Below are 7,601 nucleotides of genomic sequence, written 5' to 3' on the forward strand. Positions count from 1 at the left end.
CGCGCAGAGCGTTTCCTTTTAGCAGGAGTAGGAGACATAGATTGAGATATTAAGGGGAGTGGCGACCGTGACAGCGACAATGATGTTGAGGGGAGTGGCGACTGGGATAACGGCGATGATGTTGTGGAGTTGGACGGAGGGGAGGGGCTGGTATGGGCGAACTCTCCTCTAACATTTGTACTGGGCCATCGCCCAATTGCAGCGTATGGGAGTTAGATATAATAGGGCTGCTCCCAAATATCTTCTCCATTAGCTCCATGTACGGGGCGAAGCACGTGCTGTCGCGTGCTGCCTTATAGGCTTGTAACAAAGTGCGCATCCTCCCCTTCAAACACAGCGGTGTTCTCCCAGTATCCTGAGAATACAATAATTAAGTGTTTTATAGAATTAATAATCAGTAAAATAATTACATACCGTAATACCCAAGGATATCATATCCTCAAGTGCAGACATGGGCACTTTTGCCCTTATGGGCTTTTTTGCCCGTATGGGCAAGCGAGCCCATTTCGCGGGCTAGATCAGGGGAAAATCATGGGCAATCATGGAAGGGGCAACGAATCTTACTAATACAGTATAGCAATGAGAGCCTCTGCACACGCATTCTGGAGTAAAAAGGCCCACTCTCCCAAACGTACGCCACATACACTCTTCGTCATTTGAATAGCTCAACTTTTTTAATCTTTAGTATTTACGCTTTTAATTTTGTTTTTTTTAATATTCATTACATCCGATTTTAAAACTTTATACAGAGTTAAAAAAATGTCAACAAAGGGGTACAATAAAGTGCAAGTTTCAAGTGTCTGTAAAATAGCGGTGATTTTTGACAATTTTTTTGGTGATAGTGCTGCGCATTTTCTCTCATACGAAGTATGCTCGACAAAACTTTTATATGGAATAAAATGCGCAGCACTGCCAATAAAAAATAAATGAATTTGAAAAATCGGGGCTGTTTTAGAGTCACTTCAAACTTGCACTTAATTACACTATAATTGAATGGGCTACAAAACTGCATATCAGAAATTTTTCTAAAAATATTATTAACTTATTCACTGCAGGTCATTAGGATGGCACACTCCTATGTTGATCTTTTTTAAGAACTGTTTCCAGCTCTCGAGAAAAACGAAAAAATCATATAAAATACTGCCCAAGAAATGGAAAATAAACTTTCTTTTAAGTTTTAAGAATTGAAAGGGTGTGCAATTCAAATGACGAGGAGTGTATATGAGCAAATGTGATCACTACCCCAAGTAAACGCGAGCTGAAAGCATGATTGTGTTAGTGTGCCAATTACGTTTGAATGAATTTGCGTTCGCTTTGTTACTCTCTCGCATGTATTTGCATGTGATGCTTACGCTCTTTAAGCAGGCGATCACTCTCTGTCCATGCTTGTATATGAGCAAATTTGACATCGATATAACTGTTACCAACTTTGTGCCTTTCGCAGAAATTAAGTGCGTTTAGGGAATTAAAAGGCAAAAATTGTGTAGTTTAGCGCTTGTTTTGTTCTTTGGTGCCCTTTTCAAGGCAATTTTATAATAAAAACGTGATCTTATGGTGACATTGTATTTGACTTACACATATGTTAGTGTTTGGCCGAACTTCTCCTCTGGATAATATGCTCCAAGATAATCCAAACGCAATATTTTCACACAATATTTTCACGCAAATTTTTCACAGTGTCTCTATCACGGAATCCATAGAATATTCGGCTAATTAGCTGGGTGTGCGCATTTGTACAAAAGTAAGCAATTGCATGAAAATAAAGCCTCTAGGAAAACCAAGTTTTGGAAATTGTTTTACGAAAAAAAAAACATTTAGCAGATTAAATTTATTAAATTGATTAACTGCGCATAGTTGGAAATATTTTCAAGTTTCATTGTGTGATTACTTAAAATATTTGAACATACAGCTTTATATGCGAAAATACCATTAAACACAGCAACACAAAATTGGTGCTTGTTTTTGGGGAAAATTGCGCTATTTTCAGTATTTTGGTGCTTTTTTAAATAAAAAACTTGGCGATCAGGGCTGCCAACTTGGCTCAAACCGTGCCATTTTTGGCACTATTTTACTTGAAATGACACTGAATTTTTCAATTTTGCACAAAGTGCCAAAATGGCACTTTTGAAAAAAACCCGAATTTAAATACATTTTTGTGAAATCCCTTGCGTGTACTTCTTTTTCTCAACTAAAATTTTCTAATTTCGATAGTATATACAACTGGTTTGTCTTACTTTGACATTGGGCTTTTGTTTTAATTTGTCTAATTTTAATGCTAATGGGAAGAACTAAAGAGAATGAGACCTTTTTTGGCACTTTTAATTTTCTATTTGGCACGTTTTAGCACTTTTTTATCCTCAATATGGCACTTCATAGCTATGTATGTTTGGAAGCCCTGTTGGCAAATTTGATCACTAGCTGAAATGGAAGTAAATATCAAGTATTCGTAGTAGATGTGCATTTCTTATCTTTATAAAAAACAATTCATTTCTCCTCGTATTCCTGTACAAATAAGGAGCTAAAGCGGCCTTATAAGGGTCGATATCTGTAGACTGGAAAATCGACCAGCTAGTGGTTGAGATGTCATTTACACGGGTCGATTTTGGTTGAACGACAAAAATCTACTAGAAAATCGACCCGTGTAAAGGCGCCTTAATCCAGCGAGCAATTATCATTAAAGTTAAAATGCCTTGGTTAAAATTAATAAAAAGTTATTTCATTCTTTCTTTACCGGGACAATTGTTACATCGGTGGGCAACGACGCAATTACAGAACTTTAGACAGAGCAATATTTTTCGATCGGGTTCAAATCGGGCGATTGTGAGGGCCTATTCACGAATTCAAGTGTATTTGCAAAGTTGCTGTAGCTGACCAATGTAACAATCGTGTCGATAAAATGGTAAAATATAACTTTTAGTTTGCTATTAAAAACCCCACCTCCTTTCTATTTGAAGAGTAAATTTTTTGATGCAACAAAACGGAGCAGATTTTCAGTTGAGCGAAGTAGAGGACTAGGTTTCAAATTTTTTCGACAAAACAGAACAAATGTACTCCTATCGGATCGAAGTCCGAACGATGGCTTATTGTGTATATGAGGAAAATGTATGCTCTTTGTTTGGTACACAGTCAGTATTACCGCAGCCGTACTGCGATGAACATGATGTCTTGTGGGATATAAATAATTGTTTCGCAACTTTTCATACCCTTCCTCCCGTAAACTGTTTTTCCCTTTCTCCAGCCCGCGCTCGCACTTTCGCTACTGCGCGGGCAAAAAAGTGCCCATGTCTGCTCAAGTGTATTAGCGTATGCCTGACGCTTTTTCTTTGGGTGTTCAAATTCGGCTGTGCGAGCCAAGTAGCACCGCAAAAAACCCTCAGAATCCTCCCGTGTCCACCTCCTTCTTGTAGTTTTTTCCATCCTTAAAATAATGTGTGTGAATCGATAACAAAGTTCTATGGGGAAAGCTGTTGAATAATATTTTTACTATGGTGAGACTGTTTTGCCAATCTACTGTGTGAAATGAAATATTTTTTGACAGCAGTAAATTTTTGATAACCGCAGATTTATGCGGAATAAAATATTACAAATTGAAGTGAAATTAATATTTTAAGAAAACATCTACCGTCATTGATTGCAATTCATCAATTTAAGCTTTTATTCAATGAAAAATTATACACATCAACAATCCTTGCGATTGTCAAAATTTTCTATGCATTTGTCAAAAATTTCACTAGCCTCACGAGCTACTGAAATTTTATTCACCTCATAGTTGTCAAAAATTTACTCGTCACGAACTTTGTTTACGATTCACACACGCTCTTACTGCTGCTCCATTTTTCGTCTTTCTATTTTCCTATCTTCGTCGAAATATTTTGACATTTGAATGGAAGCCTTCCCATTTCTTTCCAAAATCCTTCACTTGGCAGCACACTGATTCAGGTCGTATAACGTTATACGAGTTGAAATTAACTCGTATGTATTACACGAGTTGTGTTGTTGTTTCGCATGTAAACTGACATTTAAACGAGTGTTCTTTTGTAGCTCGGTTGCAAAAGAATACACCTAATGCGCAAGTTTTAAGTTGCTATAGAATCGAGTTGATTTTGAGTATTTGGTTAGGTGGTCGGTTGTCGAAAATGCTAAATTACGTTCTGCTAAGAAGGAACATAGTGTTTTTGCGAGCTTGTAAAGATTTATTAAGAAAGTAATTCAAAATCAGTTCTACTTACAAGATTTAGTAACAAATTTGCCGAAAGTGTGAGCTTAAGTATACTTAAGGTGCTCTTACACGATATGTTTTTGCATGTGTACATGCCACTTTTTACATATGGAAATACCAACATATCGTGTAAAGGCAAATTAGATTTGTTTCTGTACAAAGCATATGCACGTACATACGAAATAGAAATGTTTCTATTTTCATCTGACACACAGATAGAATCATCTAAGGTTACTTTATTTCGTTTTCAAAGATCGTATTTTTAAAAAGTTAAATAAAGACTGTGAATTTGACAGACATACACAATTACATATGTATTGAAAAAGTCACATTTACAGATGCAAATACATATCGTGTAAGAACACCTTTACTCTACAAGTAAATAGTACGCTATACATTGAATATATTGTGCATAGAGAAAAATTACTGGGAAGTTAAAAAACGTCATTTTTTACACAAAAAACATCCAAACGTCAACAGGGTACAAAAAACGTCCAAATGACGTTAAAAACTCAACCTGGCAACGCTGGTTAGCCCCTTTTATACGGCGATTAAACCAAATAAACCACTCATACCCTGTGGGGAAAATCTCTAGTTTTGAACTGTTGCGCTTCTAGTACATTTAGAACCACTACTAGTTCGCGATAAATCTCTTTTGCATGCAAACAACTGGCGAATTTAACACAGCGATGTCATAGGAATTGGAAATTGTCCCCCGCTGCATTACCTTTTCTATAGTTCAGAACCAGTCCTAAATTCGGCATATGGGATCTAGTTCGCTTTGCACCCCATTTTCTATAGTTTCGAACCAGTTGTAAACGAAAAAAGTAACAAGATGTTTTCTTTTTGGGTTACCATGGTAGCAATTTTTAATTATTTGCAGTGAAATGTATTTTCAATCTGAAATCAAGTTTCTTTGAATGAATGTAAATTAAATTGTGCATTTGAAAACACGTTTACATACCTTTGGCTGTAGCTGAATTTGCAGAGGTGCTGTCTGTTATTGGTTATATTCCAGAAGGTCCCAAAATGTTAAGATGTTAACACAAATATTAGTTTTGTATTACCAAACTATGAAAAAGCATCTGCGACGTGCAGACTGAAATCGTATTTGAACGAAAAACCCGCTATTTAAAGTAAACAAGCCCGCCGCTGCATCCCTTTTTCAGTAGTTTCGAACAAGTTCAAAATTCGCCAGATGAGATCTAGTTCGTTCTGCATCCCTTTTTCTATAGTTTTGAACCAGTTCTAAATTCGTCATTTTAGATATACATTTCTAAAATTGGTTTTTAAAAGTACCACATATCGCTGCTTTTGAACTGGTAGCGATCCAGTTATTATGGGACTGGTTCGTTTTTGGCGATAAAGATCTAGTACGGAACTACAAAATTGGTTCACCAGTTCGGGGTTTCCCTATAGGGTACCAGCTCAACGGGCCCACTTCGTGAGGACACATACTCACACTGCGCTACATCATATCATACCCTACAAGAATTGTGTGATGGAAACTAACACATTCTCATTGATCTTACTAACACATTGCAAATTTTGCGTTGGTTAAAATGAGACCATTAAATAAGGCCATAAGTTGGAGGAAGACGGAAGATTACATGTACACAAATGTGTACATCAGATTTGTCACACTGCCCTTTAGAATTTGATAGAAACTTATAGGTAGCCAGTGACAGAAATCTCTATCAGTCTTGCCACTCAAATGATTTGTCAAATGATAGTCACTGTTCTTGCAGGGTATGCCAATGCTGGGCCCACCAACAGTCTAATTTGTCGTGGGTATAGTTCGTCGCGCTCAGTTAGGTTGCCACGTTTTTATAAATGTACTAAAATTGGTGTTTTTGGTGCATGTGTCTTTTGCCCTATTTTGCTTATATAGTGTAATAATGAATCGTGGAAGTTTTTAGTAACTAATACTATTAGTTTATAGAAACTTTTCTATACGAAAAACTTAATACTTGTAAAATTGTTAAAAATTAAAATAGGTTTAACTCGTTTGTTTAATACCTGGACACAATTTTATTGGAATCTAATCTTTGAAATGCTGGCCGACCAGATGATTTCGGTGTTTAGATTTTATTTTCATATAAATAGGAATTTAGTGCTAAAAGTAGATAACTTATAAATATTATTCATTAAAAGCATTTATATTTCTATATAGATTTCTTTAGATAGAAACAAATTATTCTAAAATATGGCATGCAATTTGTGCACTTTTTTATAAAAATCATGGAACTTATTACAACATTATTGAACGTTAGTCAGCAAGCAGCTCATTTTATAGATTTTTTTTAATTGACACGGCATGAAAAACACCTCAACAAGAATTGTGTGATGGAAACTAACACATTCTCATTTACCTTACTAACACATTTACAAACTTTGCGTTGGTTAAAAAGAGACAACAAAATAATGCCATAAGTCGGAGGAAGACTGAACACAAATGTTTACATCAGATTTTTCACACTGCCCTTTAGAATTTGATAGAAACTTGTAGGTAGCCAGTGATAGAAATCTCTATCAGTCTTGCCACTCAAATTATTTGTCAAATGACAGTCATTGTTCTTGCAGGGACAGTTTGCTTATATTAAAAATACGTAGGCATAACCGCATAACGGATATTGCGGCTTGTTGAAAGTTCTTTGAACAATAAACTCTAGTTCTTATATAGGGTCGCACTATTTTGTGTTTGAATCGTCGCAAATGCATGCAAATACCAATCTAAGAAAAACACACCACTTTTTGCTTTGGGGATTTTTTGTAAATTTTATACACAAAATGTGGCAAGCGCGTGCTAAATTTACGAAGAAAAATAATCCACAGCCGAGCACGACGATACTTTGGTGAAATCTGCAAGCAGACTGAATCGAAATTTGCTGATTTGCTTCTGTGTACGTATACGAACTGCGACGCGGGCGTTGCTCGCGAGCAAAAATTGCCCAGCTCTGTCATATGCCCACCACCAGTGTTGCCAACTTTTGAGTTTCAAAAAGCATCAAAACTTGGAAAAAAAGCGTTTTACCACACTAAAAGCACTAAATTTTTTTTGAATCAAAGTATACTTTTTCCTAACAGTTTGTATTTAACAAAAGTAAAAAAATAAGCAATATTTACAAGTATAAATCAATACACAAATTTTCTCCGATTTCATAACGATTGAACAGCCTCTACACATGCAATGATTACTTATAATACCGAAGTACTGCACATTAAAACTGGTATACATATCTCGAGAAAGAAAAATCGAATCGCAACAAACTAAAATTATTTTAAAGGGGAAGAGTCATACTAAATGATGCCCTAAGTAGACAAAAATTTTGGTTTTCGTAATAGTTGTGTTTAATGAGCTGCTCTAGGTGACGCTAGGTTA

This window comes from Rhagoletis pomonella, unplaced genomic scaffold, assembly GCF_013731165.1.
Source record: "Rhagoletis pomonella isolate Grant_MI unplaced genomic scaffold, Rhpom_1.0 Rhpom_scaffold_00180, whole genome shotgun sequence".
Lineage (NCBI taxonomy): Eukaryota > Metazoa > Arthropoda > Insecta > Diptera > Tephritidae > Rhagoletis > Rhagoletis pomonella.